General features: G+C 41.3%; 1 protein-coding gene and 1 long non-coding RNA gene across 8 annotated transcripts in view; one reads left to right on the top strand and one right to left on the bottom strand.

The window, feature by feature from the left end:
- Positions 1 to 16026, bottom strand: part of Rgs20 (regulator of G protein signaling 20) — a 135332-nt gene that overhangs the window by 66412 nt on the left and 52894 nt on the right. The gene's annotated exons all lie outside the window — the stretch shown is intronic.
- On the top strand, positions 6194 to 11104 carry LOC128096612 (uncharacterized). The gene is made up of 3 exons (XR_008213685.1): positions 6194 to 6366; positions 9029 to 9151; positions 10241 to 11104. It is a non-coding gene; the product is annotated as an uncharacterized LOC128096612 (long non-coding RNA).

Here is a 16026-nt window from a genome sequence, read left to right as displayed (position 1 = left end):
GATTTCTGACTAATTTAGCACAATATGTTCCAATTTGCTCTCAATTCTACCTCCTGTTGTTTTTCCTGCCTTCTAGGTTTGCCTTGCCCCTGGAGAACTTTTCCTGTTGTGTTTTGCTGTGGGTGCTACATGTTTTTCACAGCTCTACAATTGCTAGCACACCCTGATGTGAATGAAGGTGTAAGAAAGCAGATGAGTACGGATGGGCAAAGTGGCAGAGGGTTGGGCATGAGCATCATGTATGTTTCTAAAACTGAGTGCTCACCTGTGGGTGAAGGAGAAGGAATCTACCACGTCACCTCTCCTAGTCTATGCCACTCATTTTGGGCAGAACTGCAAGGAATCAGATGAACTGGAAGCAAGAAAAGGAAGGAAAAGCCGACTTGCCACACACAGGAGACTGGAGTGTGTTGGAGGGAGATACATCAGATGTTTGGCCATCAGCTTCTGGAACCCAAGGAAAGGTCCAAGAAGATGTGACAGGCTTCCAGGCTGCTCAGCCCACAGGAAGTCTTCTGTAGGCTGCTCATTTTCACTCATTCACGAATCCTCACAATAATTTTGGAAAACATCCACCAAAACAGCAGGGCGGATTGCACACTAAGCTCTCTCTGGACTTAGCTGCCTACTCTGAAAATAGCAACAGGTGAAAGCAGATTCTGTGAATCACATCCTCCCAACATAATGCCAGATCATGTGATGCTAATTAAGTCACAAACAGGCACTCTGCCTGCCCAAGGCTGCCACCTGTTATTATTAGCTGCTGGGAAGTAAGTGACTCCTGATCAACAGTGGTTTCTATTTTGTTTAGTGGGATGCTGAAATGACCTCATATTTACCCTGGTACACTATCCTGCAGCATGGCCATCAGCATGAAAAAGCTCATTTAGCTCTAGCTCATGAATATTGATGAAGATTTAGAATGAAATGGACTTCAGAATAAGTAGACCACAAATCTAATAAAAGCTCGACAGCCAGCCTTTGGTAATGAGTGGAACTTCTACATGAATAACAGTACAACAAAATTCTAAAAGTGCTACCTTCTGGATTTATTGTTAAATAATCTGGCATGGATGTGAAGGAAACGTGGTTCTCAAGTTACTCAAGTAGAAGTCTGCTGAAAGCTTAGTAACAAAAGACTGCTCTAAGTTCTTGTCACCAAGTGGCTGCTCACATATGTCTTTTGAAAAGCCACTTAGGCATGTTACTGTATTGCAGGGACTTAGATGGAAATTTTTACACTTTTGTTTATGTAGCTGTTGCCAAATTTGTAAGCCACTGGAGGTCTGAAGCAGAGAAGACTAAGACTAAGGTCTCTCCATTCCTGCTTCTACTGAGTAAATGCTGTATAAGACAACTCTTACTGTGATTTGGAGCAAATATCAGAAATAAATATGATCTGATGAAATTAACAAATTGTGCATCTTTTTCCGTTTCTTTTTCTCTTGCTTTTTTGAGGCAGGGTTTCATGAAGCCTAGCTCACACTGACCTTCAACCCCTCATCTTCCTCCTTCTGCCTTGAAGTTCTTGGTTTGCCGGCATGAGCTATCTATCCATTGGGCTGCTTGTCTCAGCAGCAACAAATGACCAAGGAGCTCACCAACACTGAATGAACCCTGCCTGGCTTTCTGTATCCCTGGAAATAATGGGAGGTTCTTCGGGAGGATGTAGGTAGGTGGCATCATCAATGATAAGCTAGCTCTGGGTACTTCTGAAAGCATTTAATATGCACTAAACATTTTGTCTGAGGTAGAGCCTCAGGGCTCTTCAGCTATCTGCTGAAGACTGTGCTAGGCAGTCTTTAATGGTTTCTGTGAGAATGTCTGTCAGGTTTTTACGTTCCCAGGAGGAAAGGACTCTCCTTTGAGAACTGTAGAGCAATCTCTGCAAATTAATATTTAAAAAAAGAACAAGATACAACATGGAAAAATCAATTTGTAAAATCAAACCGCATCTCACTGAATAACTATACCCATTCTCTTTATTTTTTTTGTACCTTGGTAAGGGACATTGCTCTTTGTTCAGTAGTTCAAGCAGTCATGGTGGTGAATGTCTGTAATTCCTCAGGGGTAGCTGAGGCAGGAGTCTCTTGCGTTCAAAATCAGTCTGAATTGTATAATGAGAACCTGCCTCAAACAAAACACCAAACAAACAAACAAACAGACAAAACAAGTGGTGTGGGGGCAGTCAACTTCAGCTTTCCCACTTCTAATTCTTAGCAAAACCAAATGAAGTTTCTCCCAGAGGCCTTTTGTGTTTATCTTGGCTCTACATTTGGACTTAGATTTTGATGGGACTTTCTCTGTAATTCTGTCTCCATTCTCCCTTCGAATAATTAAAGGAAATGTAAAATTTGGAGCCTTGAGAGCACTGTACTCAGTCTTCCTCCCTCTGAAGCAGTGGTGGGGACTTAACTAGGAAGGTTATTGGTTGGGGGGCAAGTGTGTACTGGGAGAAACACTTTCCATTGTGGGCAGCTTAGAAGGGAAGACTAGGCTAATTTAGGTTGATTTGTTTAGATTCTGACCTTAGAGAAGAAGCTGGTGGCCTAACCCAGGTCCCAAAGTTGGAAGGGGCTGGCAAGGTTATGGGCAGAAAGCAGTCAGTTTTCTTTTCTTGTAGTCCCTATAGTGGGGGACTGCTGCTGGGGGACTTCACTGCTAGGGACATTGGCTAGCTGGAGACAGATGTAGTCACTGTAGGATGAGAACAAATTCTGGGCTAGGTCCCTAGCACACTAGATTAGTCAATCTGATATAGTTCTTAAGTATGAACTTCTCCTGTAACAACTGTGAAAATCTCAGTATTGATTCAACAGAATAAAAAGAAATCTACATGGAAACACTGGGCAGTGTTGCCTTCTGTGGTAGTAGTTCAGGACTCAGCATAGAGTAGACACTTGAAATTCTGTGTGAAGTGAGCTGTATATGTGCAAATGTGCATATTTATATAAACATAGGCATCCACACATACATGCATAATGTTGATACATGCCTGCTTAATAAATCAGTCTGTTCATTCTGATTTAAAGGAAAGAGATTTAACTGCCAAAATATATCATTTGATATGCAGAAAAAATATATCAAAGTGAGTCATTTTGTTTTCACAGTTAAAGTTTTTTCTTTTTCTTAATTTCCATTGCAGTAACTATAGATGGACAGTGTAACACAATGGTGCACAAAGAGTGATGCCCATGTGTGCATGTACACCCAGTCACACCTTTGCTGCAACAGCTAGAACAATGAGAAAAACTCCAGTGGCCACTGAAGGGCTCTAGCAGGCCTGAGCATGGCAAACATGGTGCCAACAGGCTTTGCCCTTTACTCTGCTCCCCCATTCCCTCTCCCTTGCTGCACTGTTAGACTGCGTTCCTAAACCTAGTCACTAAGGTCCACTACCTTATTTGGCCACTTCTTCCTTCTGAGGCTGACTACCAAGGTCCAAGTATTGAAGCCCAGCAATCAAAAGCCCCCTTTGGCTCACCTAATTACCATGCAAACTCAAAATTAAATACCTCATCCTGACACAGGGTTTCTCTTTATAAACTGCCATTTACCTAAGGGCCACGTCTGTCTCCTCTCTATCCTGAGGCAGTCCTTTGTCCCTCTGGGACAAATATCCCTGTCTCCTCTCCCTTGTTCCTTTCCCCTTCTCCCTCATCCTCTGTCTCCTGTCTTAGTGCCCTTTGTCCTCTGAGGCAAATACATCTCCTCTGTGCTGAGAAGTTAGTCTTAGGGTGCCTTGTGCCAATTCCAGTTCTTTCAGCAATAAGAACAGTAGGGAACCAGAAACCTTACTTTTCTGGTAGGAATCTATTATGACTTGGTGCAATGACTTTGTCACACTCCAAGAATCTACTAAAGCTGACCATATACACATCTTATAATGCAGCAATTGCAGTCTTTGGAACAAACTCTCCAGGAAGATTGAACCAAAAAATTCATTCAGATACTCCTAATCTATTATACAAACAGCCTACAATTTACTCAACTGCTCACCAACAAAAGAATGGCAAAGTAAAATTGTAGTATAGCCTTACAGTGGAATATTATTCAGCAATGACAATGAGAGATCTACAGTCTTCTTAATATCTGGATGAATCTCATTAGCAATACTGAGTGAAAGAAAATGCCCAGGGTGACTAAGCCATAGCTCAATTACTGAGTCCATATTAAGCATGCATAGTGCCCTGGGTTCACTCTCCTGTATCCAACAATGACAATGACAACAAGATACAGAAGAGTGTATGCTGTATGACCCTATTTAAAGAAAACTGGCAAAAACTCTTTATACTGTTCAAAGTCAGAACAGTGCTTGTGATGTTTCTACTGCTGATAAACACCATGACCATGGCAACTTGGAGAGGGAAGATTTATTTCAGCTTACAGGTCTCAATTACTGTTGATCATGAAGGAAAGTCAGGGCAGAAACTCAAGGAAGAAACCTGGAGGCAGGAACTGAAGCAGAGGCCTTGGGGGAGTGAGTGCTGCTTACTGCTGACTTGCTTGTCAGCTTGTTCAGCCTGTTTCCTTATAGAACCCAGGGCCCCCAGTGCAGGGTGACACAGAGGCTCAGCGCCCCCACATCAGTCATGCACTACAGATTTGCCTATAGGAACAAATTATGGAGGCATTTTCTTAACTGTGAGTCCCTTTCCCCAAATGACTTCAGCTTGTGTTAAGTTAACATAAAATTAACCAACACACTGGGTGTGGAGGATTTTGGTACTTGATTTGGATGCCTGGTATGTAAATGTTTTGGTTTATAAAACGGTATCAAACTGAATATATACTTCTCTTTAACATGTCATGCACATTCTTTTAAAAGCTCCATGTAAATGGTAAGACTGACATAAGATGTGTTAACGTGGTGGAACAGGGTTAACAAAGGTTTGGTTGTTTTAGTTTGCTGGGTCACCTTTGATGCTCACAAGAACAATGAGGCAGGTAGGCAGTCTGGCCAGGGAGCAGATCCTGGCTTTAACAGCCCATCCATCATACTGCAGACACTTGCTTGCCTCCTTTCCCACATTTAACTATCTTTACATGATTTTACTCTGCTACAACTTGTTTACTTTATCTCACTGATGGTTTTGACCCTGGTGTCAAAGAACTAGGAAGCACCATGGAAGAACTATTTTTTTTTAAATGATAATGACTGAGACTATATTTGTTTAAGTTAGAAATCCAATGACTCTGGATTCCAATCTCTTGCCTCCTCATGTGCCTGTGCTGGCAATTACACCGAAAACACACATGCATGCACACACACACACACCACACAGAGTCTGTCTGTGTGTCTCTGTTTGTCTCTCTCTCTCTCTCTGTCTTTCTCTTTCTGTCTCTCTGTCTCTGTCTCTCTGTCTCTCTCTGTCTCTCTCTGTCTCTCTCTGTCTCTCTCTCTCTCTCTCTCTCTCTCTCACACACACACACACACACACACACACACACACACACACACACACACACACACTGATGGCAGTAACCTAAATCTAAGTGCTGTTCCAACACTGTTACTTTACCTTAATACCTCCTGTTGTTTGGTGTGAAAGATGACTGGAAAATATGAAGAGACTCAGGTTGAGAGTCCTTATCCAAAAATCTGAAAACTGAAATAAATGCTTCAGAATCTGAACTTGAAAACCAATATACATCAGAAATAGAAATGTCTATACCTGACTTCATGGGATGATGGATTGTGATTAAAAAAAAAAACAAAAAACAGATGATGAGCTGAGGAGATGGCTAAGTGGGCAGAACACTTGTCATGGGGATCTGAAAAAAATCTAAAATCCAGAACATTTCTAGTCTAAGCATTTCTGTTCATCCCGCAATCTTTAAGATCGTTGCACATTGGCGATGTGTCTATGTGTGTGTATTGCCAGCAGAGTGAAACACTGGGGACCCCACTTGGGCATCCGGTGCCCGTACCATTCACAGACTAGAAGTGGCAACTCAGAATGCCACTGACTGTGTGCAAACGGGGACAAGAGCGCTGCAAAGCCGAGAAAGGAAATGCTAGATAAGAGGGATGTCACTCTGCCAGTTTGCCGAACAGCATTTTCTCATACCAGGAATCCTGAGGAAATCTGCCAGGAGGAACGAGTTTGGAAGGCTCTGATTGGGTGCCCTTGTCCACTTGGCAGTGAAGTCATCTCCTGGGGCCCAGATTTATCTTGCCTGCAAACTGGAGGAGCATGATAATCAAGTTTTCTTCCTTGTTTTAAAATGCTGTTGCTATAGGCTCTAGCATAGTTTAACTGTACAAACATAAGAGAAGCCAGTTACAGACCGCGCAGTACATAAACTCATCGATATGGAATACTGGGCCCACGCAAGTCTACAGAAACAGGCCAGGGGCCACAGGTAAGAGTCTTTGTGAGTAACGGCCAATGGGAACCAGGTTTCTTCTTGGGATGATATAACATGTTCTAAAGCACATTGTGGTGATAGTTATACCACCCTGGGAATTTACTTAAATCTGTTTAAGGGTGTATCATACAGCATGTCAGTCACATGGAAATAATACAGCTTTCAAATGTCTGTATTTTAATTCACTGAAAGGTGGTAGACTAGAAAAAGCATCCATAGGAGCACAGGTTGCAAATTCATTTCTTTCACCAATTTGCTAGTCTTTATGAGGTATGTGTGGGCTCTGGACTGCTAGTGCCTGAGTTGTCCCTCACCTCTATACTGTGAAGTTAAGATTCTATGACAGCATGCTGAGACACATCAGAGAAGACATAGGGAAAATATCCAAGGAGGAAAATTAAGGAGATACGAAAGACAGATATGGTGTGCTGGTAAACGACTGTGACAATCCCAGTGGCCTACGCAGCAGTCCTTCTGGAGAAGGGACTCAAGGAAATCACACAGCCAGCATCAGTATCTCACAGCATCAGCACCTGACAGCATCCTCTGCTCATCTCAGTCATAGTCAGGGAGGAGTGGCCCAACTCAGAAGGAAATGCCAACTCAAGTCCAGAACACTGCAGCTCCTAATATTTAGCAGATACTGAAATGTGTGTATTTGAAAAGAAATGTGCCAGGTAATACTTTTACTGAGCATCACACTATGGGCATTTTAGCACTTTCTTTTACAGACCTAAGTCTGCAAAGATAAGGAACTATAAGCTCTTGTCTTGGAGAAAAGCACTGACATGCTTGCCAGTGATGGCATCCAGCCTTTCCCACATCTACACAGTGCATCTGGAGAGGCAACAATCATAAAGCTGAACTAATTACACTTCAGGTTTTATTTAATAAAGAAGACCATGAATATGTGCAATTAATGCCACATGAGTCTTTGCTGTGCTCAATCTCATGCATATTTCATTCCATCTCTAGTTTTGAAGTTTAAGTAAATCTAGAGCTCACAGGGTATTATGTATTATGCATGCTTCATATAACCCAAAGAACGAGAATTGAAATTTGATGTGAATTTAAATCCTCCACAAATCCCCACTTCTAATAAAATGCTTGGAGTGATGAGGAGGACAATGAAGCCAGTGTCTTCTCCAGTTCTGATGTGCTACAAGGGGCACAGCCTTCCAAGACAATGAAGAGCTTCTTGGCTCTGTAAATTGCTATACAAGTTCCTTGGTACACTAGGTATTCAGGGCAAGGGGTCAGGCAATATCGGCAACCTACAGGTATATTTCTAAAGATGACACACGTTCCTTATCTAGAATCTTTTCTAAATTTAATAATGTAGAGGTATCATCATCATTATCATCACCCTCTTTCTCACACCCATGCCAGTAGGGAGTTACAGCCATGGGAACAGAGAGGAATGTTTCATGGTGAAATAAAAGGAGGATGTGGGACCTATTTCCTAGGCCTACTGAGGGTCAGGATTTCCAAGGGCAGCTTGGAAGGTCATTGCCAATATCTTTGCAGCACATCTTGGACATGCCAGCCCCTCAGTCACCCAGCTTTTGGGAATAAAGTTCCATATGTAACTTAAAGAAGGCTTAACATGAAGCAGCTATGTCCCTCCAGCTGATACAGCAGGAAAAACAAGCACCCTCAATGGGCTTCTCGCCCAGTTGCTGATCCCAAACTCCCTGGAGCCTTTGGATCTAACATCTAGTTTGCAGGGATTTAGGGATCAAAGAAAACAAGTCAGCACCACGAGGAAGCAGCAAATAGATGGAAAGTGAGAAAAAACTCTCTGGGGCAAAGAAGATTGGGAGATAAGGGAAAAGTAACAAAGAGACTGAGAAAGAATGCAGCATGGTTAGGTTTTAGATTAACCCAACTGATCATTTTGTTGGATATGACAAATTGCAGCTTCTATATGGACATTATTATTCAAAATTTGCATATCATAGAATCATACTTCTTTTTTTACATATTTTATTGGTTTTGACAATTTTATACGTGTATAAAATATATCTTGATTACTGTGGTCCTCCCATCCTAATTACCCCCTGTCTTTCCCATCTCATGTCTTCATTGAGTTTAACTAGTGTCTACTTTGATAACATGAGTTTAGAACTATCCATTGGAGCCTGGTGGCCTCCTCAGTAGGGAAACAACTGAAGACAAAGATTGCTTCCTCAAATCCACCAGTAGCCTATAGTCCAGTGGGGATGGTTAGATCCCTGTGAGCTCCTCTCTGATCCACGACTGACTGTTATAAGCCCAGTGTTGTGCGTGACTAGTGCAGGCAACCACAGGTATTATGAGGTCATGACTCTATTGTCTGAGCTATGCCCAGAAGACAGCATTTCATAGCCCTTTTCCCTTTCTTCTAGCTCTTATTACTACCTTTCTACAATGATCCCTGAGACTTAGAGGAAACGATACAAATATCACTCAACTGCCACTTTGTCTCAGCAATGTGAGCAGTGACATGTTTCTGAATTCACTGCAAAGACAAGCTTCTCTGATGAAGACTGGGGTTAAGTTTATGGGTATAAACATATTTAGAAGACAGTCTGGTGCTATGAGAATTTAGCTAAACAAGAGTAGTAAGTTCACTAAGACTGTCTCAGCTATACTTTTCTGTTTGTTTGTCTTTTAGGTTTATACTACCAGGCATGAATTCCCTCTCACGGAACAGGTCTCAAATCTAACCAGAAAGTAGTTGATTTCCCCCACTACAGTTGTGTTACTACTGTACCAGTGAACATGTCTTACTTGGAAGGTTGGTACTGTAGTTCATAGGGTTCACAGCTAGATAATACCATCCATGCCTTTCCCCTTAACAGCTTGTGTAGCAGTCTTGCTTGTCTTGCAGAAAGACATCCTTTTGGTTCATTCTGTTGGTGCCCTTTTGTCTGTACTGCAGAACTTCCCCATGACTCAGGGAAGATGGACCATGAAATGTGTTACATTACATAGAAATCTAGCATAATAAAAATGTGCACAAAGTTTTGGCAGAAGTAACTACCTTCCTTCATTTTACCACAAATTACACTAATCCCTACAGAAAATCTCTGTGATCCCTGTGAATAGCAGCTTGGCTCCTCTAACTTGGCATTACAGCCACTGTTAGAATGCTCCACCATCAAATGTGATTCTGTTATAGATGGTAAGAAATAGTGGACCATCCTATTTAAAGCTCGCGAGATGCAATTTACTCCTCTGAAAGCTGTTTCAGCTCTTACGTGCAAAACCTCTGTGTATATTATTTCCCATGGCTCTTCTTCATTAGTACTTTTGAGCTTGTTAATTGCCATTAAATTTTCTTTCTAATGTGAAAATGTTGAGTGTTGAAACTGTGAGTTCTCAGAGGAACATTTGGGCACCTTGATTTTATTTCCAGTCCTTAGTTGGAATTTTGATCTTTGTTTTAGTTTTCCTTTCTGTTGCTGAATTAAAATGCTCTGACCAAAAGCAACTTTGGGGGAAAAAGTTTTGTCTGGCTTGCACTTCCAGAGATAACAGCCCATCACTGAGGAAGTCAGGGCAGGACCTCAAGCAGGAACCCATGGCAGGTACCATGGAGTAGCATTGCTTGGTGACTCTCTATCTGGCTTCCTTCTAGGCTCCTGCTTAGCTAGTTTTCTTATCAGCTCAGGACCATCTTCCCTGGTGAAACCCAGAGTAGGCTTGACCCTCATCAACTGATAATCAAGACAGTCCTCCACAGATATGCCCACAGGCCAATCTGACTTAGGCAATTCCTCTGTCAAGGCTTTCCTCTCATATGACTCAAGACTGTGTCAAGTTGACAATTAAAGCTAACTAGGACAGCCTGTCTTTTAAAAACCTTTTCATTTATTTTTATTAGGTGTGCATGTGGTGGCCTGCTTATCTGTCTGGTCACCAAGTGCATGTGATGTTTGTAGAGGCCAGAAGAAGACACAGGATGCCGTTGGAACTGGAGTTACAGGAAGTTGTGACCTGACCAAAGTAGGTGATGGGAGCTGAACTCGGGTCCTCAGCTGGAGAAGCAAGTACACATAACCACCAAGTCACCTCTCAAGACTCCAAATTTTTTTTTCTTGAGACAAGAGTCTCTTCTTTGCATCCCTGGCTGACCTTTTATACCAGGTTGGCCTCCAATTCACAGAGCGCTGTCTGCCTTTGCCTCATGCCTGGTTTGGAAAAACAACAATTTGTTTGAAAGTATACAATCTCTGTAAGAAAGAATATTATTGTTTGAACTTCACATTCACTTTCACATTGATTATTTAGGAGCCTCATAACATTCTGTGACATTATTTTGAAGGGTTTAAATTTTACAACTGAATTTAGGTTTTAGTTCTCTGAGAGGAGCAAAACAGGTGTCTCTCCCAACAAAGGGCCATTTATCAGCAAAACCCTCATTCAGGATGAGGCAGAGAGCACATACAAGTCCTGAATCAGCTCCACAATGTCTCAAGGATAAATTCTGCAGCCCCACTTCAGAGTCATGTCCAGACTAACTCAAGAATGTCCAAAAATGGTAAAACTAAACCTCAGCCAATTAAAAGTACACTAGTGTAACTCTTGCTTGCTTGATCAGTTATGTTTGAGATGACCTAACTATTTCTGAAATCCCCCTAGCTGTGCTTAAAAGGAGCCTGCACGCTCCTCTCAGGGTCATTGCCATTTTGAACAGGGGTTGACCCCTGCATGTAGGTATAGTAATAAACGTTCTTTGTTCTTGCAATACTATTTGAGTCTGGGGTCTTCCTTCAGTATTTTCTCAGACCCCTACAATTTGTGTATTAGGTCAGGGTTAGTAAAATTCTTGCCGTGAGGGATAGGAGAGTACTAAATCTTTGAGGAGTGTGTTCAACAACTTACAGCTACCTACTCGATGCCAAAATTGGGGCTCTATTGGGGATCACCAACCTTAGCATCTAAAATAGACTACTGAATAATTTTCCGCTTCTCCTTTTATTTTCTTCATGGCCAGATACACAGTGGTAATCTACCCACATCTAAGGAGCTGCTAGCATTCTCTCTTGACTAGTTGGCTGAATTTCATCAGTATATGTCAGATCTGCACATTGTATCCATCCTGTCCTATCCTTCACTTAGGTGGGTCCTGTCTCTTGCCTGCACTATTATAAGGGAAACTTGATACACTCACTTGCTTCTGTTCTCCAAAGGTTTCCAGCTACTGTGGCAGAGTTAAGTAATCACCCCAGAAAGCCACTAGTTTTAGACAGGGTTTTCTCCAAGAGTCAATGTTTGTAGTTTGGCTCCAGGACATAGCATTGTACGGTAATTGCTCCTTTAAGAAATGGGAGACTGAAGAAAGAAATTGAAGATATCAGAAGATGGCAAGATCTCACATACTCATGGATTGATAGGATTAACATAGTAAAAATGGCCATCCTATCAAAAGCATTTAATACAATCCCCAACAAAATTTGAACACAACTCTTCACAGATCTTGAGAAGACAATTTTCAGTTTCATATGGAAACAAAAAAACCAGGACAGCTGAAACATTTTCGAGTAATAAAAGTGCTGCTGGAGGTATTACCATCCTCATTCTCAAATTTTAGTACACAGCTATAGTAATAAAAAGAGAATGGTATTGTCATAAAAACAGACACATTGATTATTGGAATCACTGACGATCCAGAAATAAATCCAAATGCACACCTGATTTTTGATAAAGAAGCAAAAACACACACTGGAAAAAAAGACAGCATTTTCAACAAACAGTGCTAGTCAGATGGGATGGCTGCATGTAGAAGAACGCAAATACATCCATACTTTTCACCCCACACAAAACTCAACTGCAAGCAGATCAAAAACCTCAACATAGATCCAGATACCCGAAACCTGACAGAAGAGAGAGAGAGAGGAAAATAGCCTTGAACTCATTGGCACAGAAAAAGACTTTCTGCACAGAACATCATTATCACAGGCATTAAGAACAATAATTAATAAATGGCACCTCATGAAACTGAGAAGCTTCTGCATGGCAAAGGACACCATTATTCTAACAAAATGACAAGCTACAGAATGGGGAAAAATTTTACCAACTACATATCTGATAGAGGGTTAATCTCCAAAATATATAAAGAACTAAAAAAACTAGATATCAAAAAACTAGAATACAAATAACCCAATTGAAAATGCAGTACCGATCTAAACAGAAAGTTCTCAATAGAGGAAATTCAAATGGCTGAGAAACACCTAAAGAAATATTCAATATCCTTAGTCAACAGGGAAATGCAAATCAAAACTACTGTGAGATTTCAACTTACTCTTGTCATAGCAGCTAAGATCAACAAAATAAATGACAACTCATGCTAGTGAGGATGTGGAAGAGGGGAACACTCACCCATAGCTGGTGGGACTGCAAACTTGTATAGACACTATGAAAATCAGCATGGCAGTTCATCAGGAAGCTGGGAATACATCTACCTCAAGATCCACCTATACCACTCCTAGACATACAGTCAAAGGACTCTGGTGATTTGAAAGAAAATGGCCCCCACACTATTGGGAGATGGGGCCTTGTTGGAGGAAGTGTGTCACTGTGGGGGGGTGGGCTTTGAGGTTTCTTTCATGCAGGCTTCACTCTGTGTGACAGTCAGTCCACTTCCTGTTGCCTTCTGATAAAGTTATAGCCAGCACCATGTCTGCTTGAATGCTGCCATGCTTCCTGCCATTATGATATTGGACTAAACCTCTAAAACTGTAAGCTGCCACCTCAATTAAATGTTTTAAGAGTTGCCATGATCATGGTGTCTCTTCACAGCAATAGAAACCCTAAGACAGATTCCACATCCTACTACAAAGAAACTTGTTCAACCATGATCATGGTTGCACTGTTTATAATAGGCAGAAATTGCAAAGAAACTAGAAGCCTCTAAGGGATGAATGGATAAAGAAAAAAAAATGGAACGTTTATACAATAGAGAATTACTCAGCTGTTAAAAAAAACAATGAAATCAGCCCAGCTCCACCAGAGGATGTGCAGGTAGTCAAAACCCCAGGTAAGGCCCTGCCCCTGGAACTGCCACTACTCCCTCAGTGCCTGGCTAGCCTACTCCCTACCATCACTCCTTTCTTTACCACCATATCACAGCCCACAACCCTGGTGGAAGCCCCTGCCCCACCAGAGGCCATACTGGCCATCAGAACCCCAGGTAGGCTGCTTGCCTGTAGACCACCCCCTTCTCTCAGTCCCCACCCACCCTACCTCCAACTGCCCCTCCCCATCATGGTATTCTGTCCCCCAGCTCCAGCAAACACCCCCTGCTTCACCAGAGGCTATGCTGGCCTTCAGAACATGCATGCCCACAGATAATCCACCTGCACACACTGTCCCTACTCAGTGCCCACCCAGCCTACTACTAATTATTCCACTCCTTCCTATCACCATATCCCCGTGGAGGACTCCCGGCTAGAACAGAGGCCATGCTAGCCACCAGAACTCCAGCCTCTAACACATGAGGAAACCAGAGGCCACCACAGCCATCAGAAGTCTGGTTCCCAATTCGGATGGAGAACTTCTACTCAACCATAGGACACTCTGGCTAGAAGACCAGAGAGGAAACAGAAACCAAGAAACAAGACACCCGTCAAACAGAGGCAAACTCAGGAATCAGCACCTAGATTTATAATCACCCAGATGCCTAGACACCAGCATAAGAACACAATCAACAACAGCCAGGGCAATATGGCACCACCAAAGCCCAGCTGTCTTACTACAGTAAGACCTGAATCAACACAGCTGAAGCACAAGAAAATGACCTTAAAATCAATTTTATGAAGATTAAAAAAAAATCCCTTAAAGAAATAGAGGAAAAGATAAAAATTGGAGGAAATAAATAAATTCCTTAGAGAAAGTCAAGGAAGCCACAAAAATACAAACAGTTGAAGGAAACAAAACTGTTCAAGTCTTGAACATAGAAATAGAACCAATAAAGAAAACACAAACTGAGGGAATTCTGAGAATGGAAAATCTAGGTGAGTGAACAGCAACTATAGATGCAAGCATCACCAACAGAATACAAGAAATAGAACAGAGAATCTCAGGCATTGAAGATATGATAGAAGAGTCTCACTGGAGACTCTAAAAGTCAGGTGGACAGGTGTCCTGCAGACTCTAAGAGACCACAGAGGCCAGCCCAGACTATTATACCCAGCAAAACTTTGAATCATCATAGATAAAAAAACAAGATATTCTATGATAAACTCAAATTTAAATAATGTCTATCTACAAATCCTGCCCTACAGAAAATACTAGAAAGAAAGCTCCAACCCAAGGAGGTTAACCACCCATGAAAACACAGAAAATACATAACTTCACACACCAGCAAAACCAAAAGAAGGGAAACAAACACACACAACCAGTACCACTACTACCAACAAAATAACAGGAATTAACATTCAATGGTCACTGATATCTCTTAATATCAATGGGCTCAATTCCCTAACATAAAGACACAGACTAACAGAATATATGCGAAAACAGGATACATTCTTCTGGTGCACACAAGAAACATAACTCAACTTCAAAGGTACACAATACCTCAGAGTAAAGTGTTGGGAAAAGATTTTCCAAGCAAATGGACCTAAGAACCAAGCTGGTAGCCATTCTAATATCTAACAAAATAGACTTCTAACCAAAATTAATCAAAAGAGATGGGGAAGGCTACTTCATACTCATCAAAGGAAAAATCCACCAAGATGATTTTTTTAAAAAATTTTTAACATCTATGCCCCAAACACATGGGCACCCACCTTTGTAAAGGAAAGACTACTATAGCCTAAATCACACATCAACCCTCACACATTGATAGTGGGAGACTTCAATACCCCATTATCATTAATAGACAGGTCATCCAGACAAAAACTAAACAGAAAAATACTGGTGCTAACAGATGTTATGAACCAAATGGACCTAAAAGGTATCTACAGAACATTTCTCACAAACACAAAAGAATATACCTTCTTCTCAGCACCTCCCAGAACATTCTCCAAATTTGACTACATACTTGGTCACAAAAAAGTCTCAACAGATATAAGAAAATTGAAATAACCCCCTGCATCCTATATAGTAATTGAGTTCTAGCTGGAGAAATAAGACAATTGAAAGAGATCATAGGGATACAAATTGGAAAGGAAGAAGTCATAGTATCATTATTTGCAGATGATATCATAGTTTACATAAGTGACCCCAAAAATTCTACCAGGGAATGCCTACAGCTGATAAACACCTTCAGTGAAGTGGTTGGATACAAGATTAACTCAAAACATCAGTAGCCCTCCTATTTACAAATGATGAATGGACTGAGAAAGAAATCAAGGAAGGAATGTCCTTCACAATAGCCATAAATAATATAAAATATCTTGGGGTAATTCTAACCAAGCAAGTGAAAGACTTGTATGACAAAAACTTCAAGTGTTTGAAGAAAGAAGCTGAAGACATAGGAAGATCTCCAAGGCTCATAGACAGGTAAGGTTAACACAATAAAAATGTCTATCTTACCAAAAGCAATCTATAGATTCAGCAATCCCCACCAAAATTCCAACACAATTCTTTACAGACTCAAATTCATATGGAAAAACAAGAAATCCACGATAGCTAAAACAATCCTGTACAATAAAATAACTTTCA

The sequence above is a fragment of the Peromyscus californicus genome, unplaced genomic scaffold (genome assembly GCF_007827085.1).
Source record: "Peromyscus californicus insignis strain IS unplaced genomic scaffold, ASM782708v3 Scaffold_5__1_contigs__length_169319896, whole genome shotgun sequence".
In the NCBI taxonomy this organism is placed as follows: Eukaryota; Metazoa; Chordata; class Mammalia; order Rodentia; family Cricetidae; genus Peromyscus; species Peromyscus californicus.
Note: the sequence above shows the minus strand (reverse complement) of the source record. Positions and strands in the feature narration are given on the sequence as shown.